Source organism: Triticum urartu, chromosome 3A (genome assembly GCF_056163025.1).
Source record: "Triticum urartu cultivar PI428250 chromosome 3A, HENAU_Tu73, whole genome shotgun sequence".
NCBI lineage: Eukaryota > Viridiplantae > Streptophyta > Magnoliopsida > Poales > Poaceae > Triticum > Triticum urartu.
In genome coordinates this window covers 181,661,555-181,682,054 of record NC_141875.1, presented here as the reverse complement: position 1 = coordinate 181,682,054, position 20,500 = coordinate 181,661,555, and the positions used below count along the sequence as shown (strand labels likewise).

Below are 20,500 nucleotides of genomic sequence, written 5' to 3'. Positions count from 1 at the left end.
GTACTGTTCTTCCTAAAACCATATTTTTATTGTTGTTAAACAGGAAAATAAAGTGCACCATGTTAATCTACATAATTTTCTAGTCAAGTTACATACATGATTCATTTAATTCGGAGCTACGGTTTAATTAATAGTTACCAAATGAACCATTTTAACATGTCATTTATGCAAATTACATGAAAACATCAATTTAAACATTTTAACATGGATGAAAGTTGGATATTATGAAACTAAATGAAATTCTAAGCATTTTACATGTATCAGTCATTTTAATTCGATGCACGGTTTATGAGTTATTATATGCATGAGGATGCCAAGTTATATGCAATTTTATGAAGATGTTGACATACATCCAGATATGAATGAAGCATTTGTCGCCATGGTGGAAACAAAAGGGTGCCACGGCGGCGAAAACGGAAACGTCGACACGACAATGTTCTGGTTCCGGTAACTCGTTGAGAGACCAGTGCAAAAGAAGTGTCATGATCATGTCATGCAAAAGGTGGTGGGGTGATCCCGATTACCGTGTTCCGACGTGTTGATGGCATGGAAACGGGGAGCAACATTCAACAAATAATCACATACGATTCAAACATGATCGTCTCATACAATACGAGCAATCGTACACGGGTGTGGTCTCGTCATTATACCTTCGAAGCATGCATTCGGGCGGACAGGTTCGATGCCGTGTGTAGCGGAAGTAGTGGTACTTAACAATGGTAGTGGCACATGGCGTCGTGAAAATAGTGGTACTAGCGATCTTGGCGATGGTAGCGGTACACATTTGAAGAAGAACTTGGCGCATCCAAGTCTTCGGGGTAATCATATACTCATCCACGTTTGTAAGTGCATCTAGTGCCACCCCTAGTTGGTTTTGGACTATTAACGACAAACTTGGTTGAGGGACTAATGTGTTTGTGAGAATTGCAGGATAACACAGGTAGTAGTCCCTCATTGATTCGGTTTACCTACTAGAGATGACCCCTAAAAATGTGTGAAGACATTGAAGACAATGGTGGTCTGTGAAGATATTCACAGCGAAGATTATGACTCAAGAAGACATTCACGTGAAGACTATGGAGTGCGAAGACATAGTTGTTTCGTAGTTCCTTTTCTTCTTTGTTGAGTCGTAGGAACCACCGTACTGTTAAGTGGGGTCCAAGTGAACAAAGTCAGAGTGACTGAAGTGATGCTCAACCAAATCCTATGACTTCGAGCGAGGACAATGAGAGCAAATCTTATCCAGAGCTAGATGAGTCAGCTTTACTTGTAGCCCAAGTCAAGCTACCTCGTGTGTTTGAAATCTGACCGTTGGACACGTGTCAGTTCCTTAGTGACCCAGGGTCATTTCAGACAAATCAGGTCGGGTTACCTCCTGGCTATAAATAGCCTGCCCCTACACCATAAATTGGTGGCTGCTCAGAGTTAGTGCACGGCTTTTGTCGTTTGAGAGCAACCCACCTCCGAAGCATTTGAGAGAGAAATCCTTGCGAGGACAAAGCCCTAAACACCTAGAGCCAAAGAGTGTTAGGCATCACTGAAGTCTTTCTGTCTGCGTGATCTGAAGACTTGTTACACTTGAAGACTATGAATCCTCCAGCCGGTTAGGCGTCGCGTTCTGATCATCCAAGAGTCATTGTGGATTGCCGGTGAACGAAGTCTGTGAAGGTTTGGAAGTCTACCTTGAAGACTTACCAGAGTGATTGGGCGAGGACTGTGTGTCCTTAGCTCAAGGGGAATAAGGTGAAGACGCGGTCTTCTGAGTTGAATCTTAGCCTCCCTAACCATACGCACAGTTGTCACAGCAACTGGAACTGGTCCAACAAATCCTTGTCCTCACCAAGCAACTGGTTCTATCCTTTACCTCTCTTTTCTTACAGTTTGTCTTCGTGAAGTCATTGCCTGCTTGCATGATCCGATTGACTTCATTGTGTGAAGACTGTTGTTGTTTGGCTTCATACTATCTTCCATCCTGATCCATACTACTTAGCTGCTGATAGTCTTCGTGCTTTCACTTCATTGCTTACTTGACTATGGCTTGTCTAATGTAGTCTACCTTCCGCTGCATATCAATAGGTTATTTCTACTATTTGTCTTCAAAGCCCCCGTGTTTTGAAGACTTCCATAAAAATCGCCTATTCAGCCCCCTCTAGTCGATAACTAGCACTTTCAGCGTTGTAGTCGTACATGGTTCGTAGACGTCTAGTGCATTCATATAGGTACTTGGCGCATCGTTATGTTGATCATACATGGGTCGTTGTGGGAAGTAGTTGTACTTGTGTGTAGTTATTCGAGTGTGATAACCCACAAGTATAGGGGATCAATTGTAGCCTCTTTCGATAAGTAAGAGTGTTAAACCCAACGAGGAGCTAAAGGTAGAACAAATATTCCCTCAAGTTCTATCGACCACCGATGCAACTCTACGCACGCTTAACGTTTGCTTTACCTAGAACAAGTATGAAACTAGAAGTACTTTGTAGGTGTTTTTGGATAGATTTGCAAGAATATAAAGTGCACGTAAATAAAAGCTAGGGGCTGTTTAGATAAAGAAACAATAAAGTTAGTATAGAGAGTGTGTAAAAGTGGTGGTAGGAGTTGCGAAATTGTCCCTAAGCAATTGACTACGTTACTAGACCGATAGCAAGTTTATGTGGGAGAGGCCACTGCTAGCATGTCATCCCTGACTTGGAATTCTATGCACTTATTATTGGAACTATTAGCAAGCGTCCGCAACTACTAACGTTCATTAAGGTAAAACCCAACCATAACATTAAGATATATTGGCCCCCCTTCAATCCCATATGCATCAATTTCTATGCTAGGTTGAAGCTTCTGTCACGCTTGCCCTCCAATACATAGTCCTATCAACATACAACTAACCCTATGGTGTGATCCACGCGCGCGCTCATATGATGGTCACCAAAGGACAACAACATAACCACAAGCAATTTAAATCAATCATAGTAATTCACCAATCACTGATAGGACAACGAAAATCTACTCAGACATCATAGGATGGCAACACATAGTTGGATAATAATATGAAGCATAAACCACCATGTTCAAGTAGAGGGTACAACGGGTTGCGGGAGAGTGGACCACTGTAGATAGAGGGAGGAAGGTGATGGAGATGTTGGTGAAGATGGCGGAGGTGTTCGTGAAGATCGCGGTGATGATGATGGCCCCGGCGGCGTTTCGGCGCCACCGGGAGAGAGGGGGAGAGAGCCCCCATTTCTCTTCTTCTTCCTTGACCTTCTCCCTAGATGGGAGAAGGGTTTCCCCTCTGGTCCATGGCCTCCATGGCATGGGAGGGGCGAGAGCCCCTCCGAGATTGGATCTGTCTCTCTGTCTCTCTCTCTGTTTCTGCATTCTGGGATTCTGCCCTTTCACCGTTTCTTATATATCCGGAGATCCGTAACTCCGATTGGATTGAAACCTTCGCCCAGATTTTTCCCGAAAATTAGCTTTCTTGCGGCCAAAGAAGAGCAGCAACCGCCTTACGGGGGTCCCACGAGGGCCAGGGGCGCGCAGGGGGGGCGGGCGCGCCCCCTGCCTCGTGGCCCCCTCGGGCACCTTCTCGCGTTGATTCTTTTCCCATATTTCACAAATATTCCAAAAATATTCTTCATCCATTTTTATTCCGTTTGGACTCGGATTGATATGGATATTCTGCGAAACAAAAAACATGCAACAAACAAGAACTGGCATTGGGCACTGGATCAATATGTTAGTCCCAAAAAATAGTATAAAAAGTTGCCAAAAGTATATGAAAGTTGTATAATATTGGCACGGAACAATCAAAAATTATAGATATGATGAAGATGTATCAGCATCCCCAAGCTTAATTCCTGCTCGTCCTTGAGTAAGTAAATGATAAAAGAGATAATTTTTGATGTGGAATGCTACCTAGCATAATCTTGATCAAGTATCTAATCATGGCATGAATATTAAGACACGAGTGATTCAAAGCAATAGTCTATCATTTTGACATTAAGACAATAATACTTCAAGCATACTAACCAAGCAATTATGTCTTATCAAAATAACATAGCCAAAGAAAGCTCATCCCTACAAAATCATATAGTCTGGCTATGCTCCATCTTCACCACACAAAGCATACAAATCATGCACAACCCCGATGACAAGCCAAGCAATTGGTTCATACTTTTTAACGCGCTTCAGCCTTTCCAACCCTCACGCAATACATGAGCGCAAGCCATGGACATAGCACTATGGGTGGAATAGAATATGATGATGGAGGTTTGTGTGAAGAAGACAAAAAAGGAGAAAGTCTCACATCGATGCAGCTAATCAACGGGCTATGGAGATGCCCATCAATTGATGTCAATGTGAGGAGTAGGGATTGCCATGCAACGGATGCACTAAGAGCTATAAGTGTATGAAAGCTCAAACTGGAAACTAAGTGGGTGTGCATCCAACTTGCTTGCTCATGAAGACCTCGGGCATTTGAGGAAGCCCATCATCGGAATATACAAGCCAAGTTCTATAATAAAAATTCCCACTAGTATATGAAAGTGATAACTCAAGAGACTCTCTATATGAAGAACATGGTGCTACTCTGAAGCACAAGTGTGGTAAAAGGATAGTAGCATTGTCCCTTCTCTTTTTTTCTCTCATCTTTTTTTGGGCCTCCTCTTTTTTTGGCCTTTCTCTTTTTTTTCGTCCGGAGTCTCATCCTGACTTGTGGGGGAATCATAGTCTCCATCATCCTTTCCTCACTGGGACAATGCTCCAATAATGATGATCATCACACTTTTATTTACTTACAACTCAATATTACAACTCGATATCTAGAACAAAGATATGACTCTATATGAATGCCTCCGGCGGTGTACCGGGATGTGCAATGATCTAGTGTAGCAATGACATCAAAAAACGGACAAGCCATGAAAACATCATGCTAGCTATCTTACGATCATGCAAAGCAATATGACAATAAATTCTCAAGTCATGTATATGATGATGATGGAAGTTGCATGGCAATATATCTCGGAATGGCTATGGAAATGACATGATAGGTAGGTATGGTGGTTGTTTTGAGGAAGATATAAGGAGGTTTATGTGTGATAGAGCGTATTGTATCACAGGGTTTGGATGCACCGGCGAATTTTGCACCAACTCTTGAGATGAGAAAGGGCAATGCACGGTACCGAAGAGGCTAGCAATGATGGAAGGGTGAGAGTGCGTATAATCCATGGACTCACATTAGTCATAAAGAACTCATATACTTATTGCAAAAGTTTATTAGCCCTCGAAGCAAATTACTACTATGCATGCCCCTAGGGGGATATATTGGTAGGAAAAGACCATCACTCGTCCCCGACCGCCACTCATAAGGAAGACAATCAATAAATACCTCATGCTCCAACTTCGTTACATAACGGTTCACCATACGTGCATGCTACAGGACTTGCAAACCTCAACACAAGTATTTCTCAATTTCACAATTACTCAACTAGAACGACTCTAATATCACCACCTTTATATCGCAAAACTATGAGTGGATTTAGCGATCTACAAGTTTTATGTAGGATTTTATGACTAACCATGTGAATGACCAATTCTTGTCAACTCCCTAAATAGATATAAGTGAAGCAAGAGAGTTTAATTATTTCTACAAAAGATATGCCCACACTCTAACAAATATAAGTGAAGCAAAATATCATTCTACAAATGGCGGTTTTCTATGTGAAGAGAAACACGCAATCCAAACTTCAAATGATATAAGCGAAGCACATGAAGCATTCTACAAAGCCATACTCAAAAGATAAAAGTGAAGTGCAAAGAGCATTCTATAAATCAACCATGGACTATCTCATACCAGCATTGTGCATAAAAGAAAAGTGAAAACTAAATGCAAAAGACACTCCAAGATTGCACATATCGCATGAACGAAACGAATCCGAAAACATACGATACTTGTTGAAGAAAGATGGGATGCCTTCCGGGACATCCCCAAGCTTAGATGCTTGAGTCTCCTTGAATATTTACTTGGGGTTCCTTGGGCATCCCCAAGCTTGAGCTCTTGCCTCTCCTTCTTCTCCTCACATCGAGACCTCCTCGATCTTCGAACACTTCATCCACACAAAACTCAATAGAAAACTCGGTAAGATACGTTAGTATAATAAAGCAAATCACTACTCTAAGTACTGTTGCAAAACAATTCATATTTTGTTTTGCATTGTAGATAATTTAATATAACTTTTACATGGCTTAATCCACTGATATAAATTGATAGTTTCATCAAAACAAGCAAACTATGCATCAAAAACAGAATCTGTCTTAAACAGGACCGTCTGTAGTACTCTGAACATTCACCATACCTCCGGTACTCCAAAAATTCTACCAAAATTAGGAAAAATAAACAATTTGTATATAAAGACAGTGCAAAATGTTTCAGAACCGTTTGGCGTTCCAGTAAAAAATGTAAAATTGCGCACTACAGCCAAAGTTTTTGTCCTACACCGTACAAACCAACAAGTAATCTAAAACATCCTAAAGACAAATCTTGGCACATTATTTTTATTTTTAAACCTTATAAAAGCACACAACATAAATAAATGACTCTCTAAAACTTCCGGGTTGTCTCCCTAGCAGCGCTTTCTTTAAAGCCATTAAGCTAGGCATATAGTGCTCAAGTAATGGATCCACCCGGATCCCAAGGTATATCAAAGCCAATTTTAATTAACAATGATTTGTGATTTAGTAGTGATCACAAAGCAACATATATCAAGCAATGACGAAGTATAACTCTCTTCCTATGCATCGGCATGTCATAAAAGAACAATCCATTCACACATAGTAAAGGCCAATGCATAGTATAAACAGTTTCTTGCAATTTTATCGTGTTGGAAACATAGAGAGGCGGAGATGTAGTTCCTCTCTCATAATAATTGCAAGTAGGAGTAGCAAGCACATGAATATTATAGTCATCAAAATTATCATGTGCAACGGCAAAAGGCAACCCATCAATATAATCCTTAATAAGTGCAAACTTCTCCGATATAGTGTAGTCGGGAGAATTCAAAAAGATAATAGGACTATCATGCGTGGGTGCAATAGCAACAACTTCATGTTTAACATAAGGAACTATAGCAAGTTCATCTCCATAAGCATAATTCATATTGGCATCTTGGCCACAAGCATAGCAAGCATCATCAAAAAGGGATATCACAAAAGAATCAACGGGATCATAACAATCATCATAGCAATCATCCTTCGGTAAGCACGAAGGGAAATTAAACAATGTATGAGTTGAAGAGTTACTCTCATTAGAAGGTGGGAACGGATGATCAATACGCTCTTCCTCCTTTTGTTCTTCGCTCTCCTCCTCATCTTTTTCATCCAATGAGCTCACAATGTCATTATTTTTTTTCTTCCATAGACTCCTGCAAAATATTAGTCTCTTCTTGCACAGCGGAGGAGTCCTCAATATATGGTTTAACATATGCATTAGAAGCATAATTATCATAACAATATTTAAGTATGGCAAATTTTTCAGGTTTGTAAAGAGTGGCATCATACTTTCTAATCAAAGAAGCAATTTCATAAGCACCCTTAAAAGCAATAAATTCTTCAATTTGTTGAACATCATAGTCATTATAAACACCATTAGCATACGAAGATACGATTCCATTATCACTAAATTCACATTGGTAGGGAAGGTGTTTCTTAGGGTCTTCAGAACAACAAGTAAAATCATATATTTCACATAAATTCCAAGCATAGCATTGCAAGCGATAAATTTGATCCAGTAAAAGTTTCTCTTTTTCAGATATGCGGTGTCGCAGATAACAAGCATGCTCATCTAAAGATTTTCCCTCAACTAAGCTAGTTGGGGTTTCAGCACGAGCACATAGGGATTGAAGATGATCCAAATAAAAAGCTTCAGGAGTGTGATAGATGTTGAGTGGTTCTTCAACCGTTGGTGTAGTAGGTACAACTATTTTTTTGGTATTTTGTGTTTCCTACCCATAACTAAATATAGAAAACAAGAGCACAAAATAAAAACTATTAATGATAAAGTAAACAAGCACACACGAGAATATTCACCCCACGCTATAACTCCCCGGCAACGGCGCCAGAAAAAGGTCTTGATAACCCACAAGTATAGGGGATCAATTGTAGCCTCTTTAGATAAGTAAGAGTGTCGAACCCAACGAGGAGCTAAAGGTAGAACAAATATTCCCTCAAGTTCTATCGACCACCGATACAACTCTACGCACGCTTAACGTTTGCTTTACCTAGAACAAGTATGAAACTAGAAGTACTTTGTAGGTGTTCTTGCATAGATTTGCAAGAATATAAAGTGCACGTAAATAAAAGCTAGGGGATGTTTAGATAAAGAAGCAATAAAGTTAGTATAGCGAGTGTGGAAAAGTGGTGGTAGGAGTTGCGAAATTGTCCCTAAGCAATTGACTACGTTACTAGACCGATAGCAAGTTTATGTGGGAGAGGCCACTGCTAGCATGTCATCCCTGACTTGGAATTCTATGCACTTATTATTGGAACTATTAGCAAGCGTCCGCAACTACTAACGTTCATTAAGGTAAAACCCAACCATAACATTAAGATATATTGGCCCCCCTTCAATCCCATATGCATCAATTTCTATGCTAGGTTGAAGCTTCTGTCACTCTTGCCCTCCAATACATAGTCCTATCAACATACAACTAACCCTATGGTGTGATCCACGCGCGCGCTCATATGATGGTCACCAAAGGACAACAACATAACCACAAGCAATTTAAATCAATCATAGTAATTCACCAATCACTGATAGGACAACGAAAATCTACTCAGACATCATAGGATGGCAACACATAGTTGGATAATAATATGAAGCATAAACCACCATGTTCAAGTAGAGGGTACAACGGGTTGCGGGAGAGTGGACCACTGTAGATAGAGGGGGGAAGGTGATGGAGATGTTGGTGAAGATGATGAAGGTGTTGGTGAAGATCGCGGTGATGATGATGGCCCCGGCGGCGTTTCGGCGCCACCGGGAGAGAGGGGGAGAGAGCCCCCATTTCTCTTCTTCTTCCTTGACCTTCTCCCTAGATGGGAGAAGGGTTTCCCCTCTGGTCCATGGCCTCCATGGCATGGGAGGGGCGAGAGCCCCTCCGAGATTGGATATGTCTCTCTGTCTCTGTCTCTCTCTCTCTCTCTCTCTCTGTTTCTGCGTTCTGAGATTCTGCCCTTTCACCATTTCTTATATATCCGGAGATCCGTAACTCCGATTGGATTGAAACCTTCGCCCAGATTTTACCCGAAAATTAGCTTTCTTGCGGCCAAAGAAGAGCAGCAACCGCCTTACGAGGGTCCCACGAGGGTCAGGGGCGCGCCCCCTGCCTCGTGGCCCCCTCGGGCACCTTCTCGCGTTGATTCTTTTCCCATATTTCACAAATATTCCAAAAATATTCTCCGTCCGTTTTTATTTCGTTTTGACTCCGTTTGATATGAATATTCTGCGAAACAAAAAACATGCAACAAACAGGAACTGGCACTGGGCACTGAATCAATATGTTAGTCCCAAAAAATAGTATAAAAAGTTGCCAAAAGTATATGAAAGTTGTATAATATTGGCATGGAACAATCAAAATTTATAGATACGATGGAGACGTATCAGAGTGCGTTGTGTAGTCGTTCGGTAAGGATGAACTTGGCAGTATTGGGTCTTGGCAAACCACGGACACAGTCTTAGCGTCCCTGGTTCGGGGTCTCGGGGGTCTTGACAGAACCCATGATGGTCTTGAGGTTAAAACCTCGACGGCCTTGGTGTCCACATCAAGGCAATGGAAGTGCACGTAGGCAACAATAGGTGGAGCAACATGACTTGGACATGCAGCAATGGTAGCAGGCTGGCGGTGCTGCGTGTGCTATCATGGGCGCATGTGGTTGTGGAGGAGCTTAGGTCGAGTGGATGCAGGGGTGACGGAGGTGACGAGCTCATGGTTGAGCACAGGGAATTGCTTGCCGCGAAGCATATGCCCTCGCAGAAGATCTAGCACTCCATAATTTTATCATTGCTTCTGATGCTAAGCAGGTAGCCGATGATATTAACAGGAATGCTAGAGGCACATATGGCCTGATCATTGATGAAATTAGGAAGAGGATAGAGATTTTCAACAACAGTATCTTGTATAAAGGGCGTCGGTCTAATAATGATGCTCATAGCTTAGCAAAGTATTCCCTTAAGTTAGTTCAGGGGCACCACCTGTGGCTTACACACCCCATGATCCTGCTTGTATCCCACAAACTATGGTATTTGATGAATAAAATTGTGTTCATCCCTAAAAAACACAATTGGAGTGATGTGTTAACACATCGGTCAAGGGTCCATACTAAACAAGCCCAAATTTCTAGCATCACTAGCAGGAGATACGCTTACAAACCGTAGGAGTTTCGGCACGAGAACGATGGTCGTGGCAGAGTCCAAAGAGGTGACAAAGAGCGAGCGAAGGTGAAAGTCGTAGCTATTTTTTTCCTGTGGCTCACAACAAACTTGATCTCAGGAGGCCAAGATTAATCAAGCTCATCCATTAAAGTCCAAGGCCAGTCTCATTTTGTTTCTCCAACTACACCATTAATAAATATGAACCCAAGGCCTTTTTAGACAAGAACAAAGGTCTTTTTGTATGCAGGAGCCTGGAATTTTAGTCTGGGCTACATACGTATGCTTATTGAGTTGGGCCAGATAAACAAAAGATTAGGAACATAATTGACCCATTCAAAAAAATCGCATCCCCCTCTCCCTGACGCCTAGCTTCTCAACCGCCCATTTCCGCTGCCTCGTCGTTATGTGCCGGTCGCCGGCGGCTGGAACCCAACCGCCCAGGAGGCTCCCTGCTCCCGCCTCTCCTTTCAGCCCACCCGCCCCTTGGCGCCAGCTGCGCCCCCTACGAGCTGCGGCGACCCTGCCCTACGCGCTTGCCCCCGGCCGTCTAGTTCCCATGCAAAGCCGGTGGCAACCAATCAGCAACCCTGCGGTCCTGCCGCAGTTAGCCCGATTTAGCGGTCAGTGCTATGTTCGGTTCATGTAGTGAAATAAGTAGAATTTGTTTTTCTGGAATGTTTGAATGATTGGAACGTTTTTGAAGTTTTTGATATCTGTACGAGATGACTTTTTTATTGAAATGTCACTGAAATAATTGGACAAATTAATACAAGATTGTTGGTTGATCTTGTTCGTCGATTCTTGATCCAATGGCAGGATTGTTGACCGATCTCATTCGTCATGGCTGTAAGTGGCTAACTCATGTCCAGGAGGCAAGTCACCCGAAAAAGTTTTTCTACCGGTGGTGGCGGGAGGTACCGTGGAGAATCAACCGTCCATGCAATAATAGGGATTCGTGCAGCTATTTCAGGTATAGAACATATGAATGCAATACAAAGATAATACATATGGGGCCTCTGCATGTCTTTTCAACTTTTGTCAGGAGAGAGAGAATGTGGGGGAGAGATGGGTAGCGGAGCGTTGCATCATTGCATGCATGTTAAAATATTCCATCTCCCCCATTAAAATACTTTCATTTAATTTCGTTGAGATTTTTTCAACAATAGATATCTTTTGAATGAGAACTCGGTTTTTGAAAAAAAAATACATATATTTGAATTCGTAGCGAGAATATCTTCAGAATATGATCAATTATGGATACATTTGAACTAGTTTTAATTTTATTGATTTCAAAAAACAGATTGCACACATATCAAAACATATATTTCACTCATATCAACATATTTCAAAAATAATATTTCACTCGTTTAAAAAAACAATTTCATGTAATTCAAGTAATAGATTTTAGGGATTTAGAAAAACAAGTTTCACTCATTTTTAAGAATTGATTTCACTGATTTCCAAAAACCAAGTTCACTCATTTCAATTAATTGATTTCACTTTACTCAAAAACATAATTTCACTCTTTTTAGAAAATGTATTTCAACATTTAGAAAATGGATTTCACTAATTCCACATGACTTCGCTCATTTAAAAAAAATATTTTTCACTCATTTCAATGAAAAGTTGCGCTTTAGTTATATTCAAAATCCAATTTCACTCCGTTCGAAAAATCGTTTTTCTTGAAATTTAAATAAGCTGAGTGAAATAAGTTTAACGTGTTGACAAATATGAGTTTCACATTTTGTAAATAACAAGTTTCACATCTTTTCACATACCAGAATAAGCAAACTTGACAAATACATTGAAATATGTTTCATATAAAACATAATTTCAGTCATTTTTAAAAATGGATTTCACTCAATTGAAAAAACATATCTCATGCATTCTAAAAAACTGAATTTACTCATTTAAGAAAATAAGTTCAGTCATTGAAAAAACCACATTTCACTCATTTGAAAGAAACATTTTTTCTTATTTCAAATGATTTCACTCATTTGAATGAAAAGTTACGTTACAATTACATTCGAAATCCTATTTCACTCTATTCCAAAACACGATTCCCCTGAAATTCAAACAAGTTTGAAATATGTTTCATATATTTTTAGAAATACCACTTCATATGTATGAAATATTCAATTTCACGCATTGAAACAACCAATTTCACATGCTTGAAAGTAACATGTTTCACATATTTCCACTCATTTCAAACAACAGATTTCACTGGAATAGGTGTGGAATGAAACGTTGAAATCTATCCAATATTGATCTTGTTCTAAAGGTCTTAGTGTGAGGAGTTCAAATATATATAATGTTTCAAAACCAAAGTTACTTCTTAAAAGATATGAATGATTGGAAATGTCAAAGAGAAAAATAAAAGCCATGAATTCACAGGAAGAGATGTAAGACACAAGTGTCGCTTTGATGCATTCACATGAGAGAGGGGATATCTCATGCATGCATGTGTGGGGAAAGGAAAGAGGGGCCACTGATTTGACTTAAACAAGAGAGAATAGGCAATACATCAATACAATTGTAAGAGTTAAAAGCATCGGGAGTCCTACAACTTACTCTTAATGTGATGGTTTGGTCCTAGAACTTGCATTTTGATCCTACCCAGTCCCAGAACTTGCATCAGATGTGCAAATTTAGTCCTGACCAATGAGAGAGCGTCATGCGGACGCGTGGGTGCCGACCCGGTCAGCGCTCGGCATTTTGCAAAGAGGCCCCTGCCATTGCTTCGAATCTACCCGCACTACACACGAAAACTTATCACAAGATTTCTCCCCCAAAAAAATTCACACCATCACTCCGGCCACAAATTGCAAACGAATTCCTATTTCCATCCCAAGACCTGAAAGCGTGCTAGCTAGCTGGTTTACCATCGTGTACAAACTCTACCGACATAGAAACAGAGTATATGTAAGATACAACATTAAGTTGTAGGAGATATTATTTATAACTCACTTCAGAAGAACCACATTATGTTGATGACAAGCTTTGAATATTTGACTAGTAAAATGATAACTGCATGGTCTTTGTAAAAGGGCACATCTTCATTTCCTTAAAATGATATCAGGAATTGTTTTCTATTTCTTTAATTAAAAGCAATTATTGAAAACAGGGTTTACTCTGATATCACCTTAGCATCTTCACTGAACCCTTTCAAGCACTTCAATTGAATATAAATCTGCACACCCAGAAAAGGAATCACACATATGATGATTAGTGTAAGCTTTCAGTCAGAAGCAAATGCTACAGCGAAGCCAGAAATAAATGTTCTTGTGCACTGCAAGTTATCTGTTACAAGGTGTTGGATGTTCAAAGCGTCAATAAACAACCTCGCACCTAGTGCACCACTGTAAAAAGTTAGAAGGAAACATGATGTGCACACTGTCCCAGATAAAGATAAGTTGCAGTGTGAAAAACGAGTAACAAACCTGGATGCAGAAGGATCATCAAACCAATAAACCTTTTGATGCATGATGCTCTGGAAAGACAAAGCACCGACATGTTCTATAAGTTTCCGACTGCCATTCCAAATAAGAAAGACTGCATGCGTGAGAAGCATCACTGAGGCTTGCAGGCGAGACATGGAGCAATGGAGGATCGCTGGAGCGAAATGCATGGAGCACCCGTTCGGGGATGTACCGTGAGAAATAGCGCTAGTTTAGCACTGCTGCCTGTACGCAGGCCTGTAACCTCTCCCTCACCCCATGATCACTTGATCAACACTTGTTTTCCCGCCTCCTCTCTGCTTAATGAATGAAACGCCAGCCGAGCTGGATCTTTCAAAAAAAATTCCAAATGAATTGAAATCAGAGAAATGATTGCCACCTGAAGGCATATCAATGCGCATAATGTAGAATCATTTTGAAGTTGGTGTGCTGGATGCCTAGATAGTAGAAAGTTCTTATACCATGGGACATCATAATAATGAATGATGGGAAAATAATTCCATGCACAAAAGCAGCTATAACAGCTAATAGGAGAATTGGTGCATCTCGATTATTAAGATTAAAAAGGCGTCCAGTTTGGTGCTTTCTTAGGAGCCTCACTGTCACCAAATTCCTTGCGTGCTGGTGTTGGCTTGCCCGTGCAAATCATCAGACCCAGACAGTCCAAGTGGTTGTGTAGAGTGTTGTCTTGTATTCCTGAGATTATCTCTGTTGGATTGTTCCAAAGATGGACTTTTACTTCTTTCTTTACTGTATAAACTCTACTTTTAAGTCTTGAACCTGACGCACATGGCACCTCATGCACTCCTTGGCTAAGGACCTGCTGTAACTGAATAAGTTGACAGTAAGCTTTTCCTTGCTGCACATTCACTTGACACCCCTACTCATCCGCTTTAGCTCATAATGCCATATGATTTATGAGGGAGAGCTGATCCGATCCATTACGAGGCATCTTTTCTGTTCTTAACAGACTTTGGCAAAACCCCAAAGCAGGTAGGTATTCTATGTCTTGGTGGAAGGAACTCTGAGAGGTAGCAGTTTCTAATCAGCGGATGTTTGGTGTGCAAGATCTTTAATTCCTCTCATTTCACTTCATATCGGTGATGACACGCTGAGCAGTGTATCATGGTCAGGTGAAGTATGATGGGCCATTGAAGAATGGTAAGTATAACACTGATAAAAGCTCATCTTCAGAGGGAGTAGTTGCTAGATGAATGTTCTGTTTTTGAGTTTCAAGTGAAGTACATGAATATTCAAGTGAAATGTACAGGGTGATTGTGAGCACCATGGTGGTGTTGTGCCCGACGGGCGACGGGCGACGGGCGAAATCACCATGGCCGTGAGGACGATTGGGAAAGAGCAACAGCAGGGGCAGCCTGCCCTCCCGGGCGGGGTTATGGCGGCAGGACAACCATCTTCCTTAGCCATCACACGCCGTCACAGGGGCAGCAGCAGTAGCATTTCATCAACATACATAGGGCTGCCCAAATTTCATCCCAGTATTGTTTCTGTTTACAGAGCAAACTCAGCAATTTTTATTTTGATGAACAGCTAATTTGGGCAGTGATGATCCATCATTCAGGGGAAAGAAGAGAATAGATTCCCTTCATTTCTAAATATAAGACCTTTTAGAGATTCCAGTATGAACTGCATACGGAGCAAAATGAATGAATCTACGCTCTAAAATATGTCTATATACATCCATATGTATTCCGTATTAAAATCTCTAAAATAGTTTATATTTAGAAACAAAGGAAGTAGAAAAGATAGCTTGATGTTTATATACGCAAGCAAATACTAGCACTTTGACTCTTTAAGTTAAGTACTCCCTCCATCCCATAATTAAGTACTCCATCCCATAATCCATAATGTAAGTACTCCCTCCGTCCCATAATTAAGTACTCCGTCCCATAATACAAAAACGTTTTTATACTAGTGTATTATGAGATGAAGGAAGTAGTACCCAAGCTAAATAAAACCGGGGTTTAAATCAACATTACAATTACATGTGTTGAGATTAACTAGATGACCACCCAAAGAGTAGCTAGCTAGCACGCTTTCAGGTCTTGGGATGGAAATAGGAATTCGTTTGCAATTTGTGGCTGGAGTGATGGTGTGAATTTTTTGGGGGAGAAATCTTGTGATAAGTTTTCGTGTGTAGTGCGGGTAGATTCGAAGCAATGGCAGGGGCCTCTTTGCAAAATGCCGAGTGCTGACCGGGTCGGCACCCACGCGTTCACATGGTACTCTCTCATTGGTCATGACTAAATTTGCACATCTGATGCAAATTCTGGAACTGGGTAAAGTCAAAATGCAAGCTCTAGGACCAAACCATCACATTAAGAGTAAGTTGTAGAACTCCTGATGCTTTTAACTCCAATTGTAAGATGAGACCATGCATGCACCAATCGTCTATGCTGGATGCTGCACCGGTAGGTACCGGCTCCGGTAAAAAGAGCTTTGCGGCAAGTCACCCTCTGCAGAGGATCCCGTTCCGCCTCTGCTGCCGGACGCCACAACAGCGAGTCTGCCAAACTATTGATCCGGTGAGCCTCCGAATGGCCCACCTCCTCCTCCGTCGTAGCCTCAGCTATTCCACCTCCGCCGCCGACATGGTCGTCTCCTCCATCCGCCTCCTCTCCGCTACGAACCCCACCAAATCAGCACCAACCCCCACTCCCCTTCACCCCGTTTGCCACAATCCCGATCCTGTAGCAGCTCATCCCCCTCCTCCTCCTCCCACTACCACCCTCCTGTCCCTGGCGGACCGCCTCCGCGGGGTCTTCCTCCAGAAACCCCCCGGCCGCGCCGCCCTCCACCGAGCCCTCTCCTCCACGGGGCTCGACGCCCTCTCCCCGGAGGTTCTCTCCGATGTGGTCAGCCGCGGCAACCTCAGCGGTTCCGCCACCGTCGGCCTCTTCGACTGGGCCATCTCCAGCGCCAAGCTCCCCCCTTCCGTGCAGACCTGCAACATCGTCATCAGGGCTCTGGGCAGGAGGAAGTTCTTCACCTTCGTCGAGCCTGCCGTGGAGGTAATGCGGAAAAACGGCATCTTGCCGGACCTAATCACGCTGCAGATCATCATGGATACCCTGGTTGCCGCCAGGCAGGTCAACAAGGCCGTCCAACTGCTCCAGAGCGACCAACTGGGGATAGGAATCGAGCAAACTTGCCACAGAAAGGAGGCCTTCTCTGCTCTCATCGAATGTCTCTGCCGGAGGTCACATGTTGGGGTCGCTAGCTCGCTGATACAAGCCGCCCATGGACAACCTTTCGTTCTTGATAAGCAAGTGTACAATGACGTGCTTGGCGGCTGGGCTAGGTTTGGGAGGGTTGATAAGCTGGAGCATTTCTGGGCAATGATGCTGGAGGATGGGCTAGTGCCGGATGATGTTTCGCATTGCCATCTCATCGAGGCACTGGGGAGGGCAGGCCGAGGAGGCACTCAGGGTGTTTGAGAAAATGGTTCAAGAGGGATATGGTCCAAGTACAATGGCCTACAATGCACTGGTTTTCAATTTTATCTCACTGTGTGATTTGGACAGGTCCATCAGTTATTACAAGGATATGGTGGAAAATAATTGTCCTCCAAACAGTGACACATACTGCAAGATGATTGGAGCCCTTTTGAAAACGCGCAGGGTGGCTGATGCACTTCAAATGTTTGATGAAATGTTGGCTCAAGGAGTTCTGCCAGATACAGGCGTAATTACATCATTCATCGAGCCGCTTTGCACGTTTGGCCCCCCTCACGCTGCTCTGATGATCTACCAAAAGAGTAGGAAGGCTGGTTGTACAATATCCCTGAAAGCATATAAGCTTCTGCTTGAAAGGCTTGCCAGGTTTGGGAACAGCGGGACAGTGTTAAAGATTTGGGAGGAGATGCAAGAGAGCGGGTATCCTTCCGATAAAGAAATCTACGAGTTTATTGTAAATGGGCTTTGCAATGTGGGTAAGGTTGATGCTGCTGTTTCCGTGGTGGAGGAATCACTTAGGAAAGGCTTCTGTCTAGGGAGAGTTGTGTATAGCAAACTGAACAACAGGCTGCTGGAGATGGACAAAGTGGAGACTGCTTACAATTTGTCAAAGAAAATCAAACATGGACGCACACTTGCTAATTCACGCAACTATTGTCGTGCTAACGGTTGGCACTTGTGATGAACATACTTTGTTGGCACACAACTATTTGGTATGCTCATCAGTTCCATACGGGTTCAAAAGTACCCTCATTTGCATTCTGCAAAAAAAAAATTGGCAAGGTAAAACCATTGATTACGAGTCGAGGGACTAGTCGAGACTAGTCGCTAGACTAGTCGAGACTAGTCGCTAGACTAGTCTATGAGTCGCATTCTGGGTGTCGACTAGAAATCTCGTGTAGACTAGTTCGCCGAGTCGAGGAGTCGAAGGACTAGTCGTAGACTAGACTAGACTAGTCGTGCACCTTGAGTCGTTCGACTCAATTTTTTTTTAGGGATTGGGAGGGGATAAGTGAGCCAGCCACCCTGCCCCTTTCCCTTCATTGCTTCTGCTCTCCATGGATCTGCACTCCTCTGCTCTGGCCCTCTCCCTCCACTGCTTCTGCTCTCCCTAGATCTGTCCCTACGGTCTCCCTCCCTCTGCTGCCTTCTGGCTACTGGATCCGCTCGTCCCTCAGGTTGCAGTAAGCAAGCAAGCATACTAGCAAAGTAATTTCTCCCTTCTCTTCTTCCCTTCTTCGATTCGATTTTTACCCCCTGCCCTCTTCCTTATTTCGTTTTGTTTGCTTCAGTTTCAAGATCCTTAGGTCTGAAGTGCAATGTCTACGCCGGAAATATCTCAAGTATTGTTTCAGCAGCTGCAGCTCAGGCCAATGAGCAATATGATCCATGGAAGGATCCTGCAAGAAGCCAACTAGGAGCAAGGCCCAACATGGAAATATGCTTACTGGCCTAATCTGCAGGACAAATTGACGCTCCAATGCACTTCCTATAGTATATACTATTACATATTAATACTAGGTTTTGGTAATTGACTACTGCAGTTGTGAACTACAGTACCATGTCGACTAGTCCAGCAGTAGTCTAGACTAGTCACGATTAGTCTATGAGTCTCAACCTTCGAACGACTCATCGACTCGTCGACTCGTAAACGTTGGGTAAAACTCAAGTTTGGCTGGTGAAAGGTATAAGAGTTTGTTCTTATTCTTGACTGCCCATGTTTCTGACCTGTTTGGCTATTTCATGGATACCATGTTATGGGGTTATTCTGACTAAATCTTCCCTGATGAGTAGTGGATTAAGTAGCAGAAAGCTACATCAAACAATGAGACAAAGTAATCAAATAGGTAGAATAGAATGGATAGACATGTACTCTTTTCTTGTGTACTTCTTCTGCTATGGAGAACTACAAACAGCAGATGGAATCTGAAGTTTCAGAACTTGGGTTCCTCAGGGAAATGCAGAGAAACTATATTTAAAAAATCCCTTGGGTCTCAAGTATCAGAACTTGGGTCCCTTTGGGAGTCGCAGAGAAAGTAGCCTGATGTATCCTTGAATAACTGGACTTCCAAGTTACAGAAGAACAGTAATACTTGAAAGTTGAACCGGCAGGTCGACCTTCAACTGAACTTGTTATACATGGCAAATGGGCACATTCTACCTGGAGTGGAACATCACATCTGCAAAATTCTATGTGATGCCAGTTATCCTGTTGCTGACTGCTTTTATTCAGTTGTTGTGGGTTTTATTTATGGTTTGTATTCATTCATGATTTTGTTTATTAGTTGCAAATTTCCATAGCGTTTTTCTCATTGTATATATGGCTTTGATGTTACTCTTTGTTCTGCACGGTGTAAAATTTTCAGTTTATTTTTGTAGGTTCTGTAACTACCTATGCCATTATCTTCACACGATGTAGGCTGTTGATTTTTCATGAAGATGCAATCATGGATTCAGGAGATAATTGCCCAGAACCGTTGCTATCAGGTATGAGGACTGATATATCACGTGAGGTCAAAGAAGAGAACTGGTTGAACAATTACACGAGAAGAAATGAAAAGACAGAACACCTTATTATAGAAATGATGAAATCCGTGGGGCTTGCAACCATGGAATGCAATCCCATACGACAAATCTCCTCCGTGGCTTGTCAGGTGCTATTTTCGAGCAAGGTATGAGCAGATACTGCGTTTGAACATGATTGCTAGCAAAGAATAGAGGATGAAATGTACGTTCAGTCATTGTTTCTTCCATGATTGCTAGCCTCAGGTATATGAACTGAATTCTAGCAGTTATTCCTCTTAGTTTTGTGCATTTTTGTTAGTTAAAATCTGAGTTTTGCAGCTCGGACAAGTGTTAAATAAGCTATGGTCAACCTGTATAATGTAGTTGACCGTGTCTGTTATCTTCTGATGATATTTGACAGCTTATGGATAGAAATGCATGTTCCAGTTTTTATAGCTATTAACACTTGCAAGTTAGTGCACTGCTAGCTGAATTCTGGTTAGTAAGTCTGTGTCCACCCCCTGCTTAAATTTGGTTGTGTTTGGTTGGGATTGAGACAGGTTTAGTTGCACTGCAACTGTATTGCATATTTGATTTGCCTATCCGTTTTTTTTTTCTGAAGTTGATCTGGTAAGTTTCAGATG

General features: G+C 42.1%; 1 pseudogene across 1 annotated transcript; it reads left to right on the top strand.

The window, feature by feature from the left end:
• Positions 1 to 16,264: 16,264 nt before the first annotated feature.
• Positions 16,265 to 19,120, top strand: LOC125543591 (uncharacterized; annotated as a pseudogene). The gene is made up of 2 exons (XR_015618524.1): positions 16,265 to 18,560; positions 18,644 to 19,120. The product of XR_015618524.1 is annotated as an uncharacterized LOC125543591 (transcript).
• Positions 19,121 to 20,500: the final 1,380 nt, after the last annotated feature.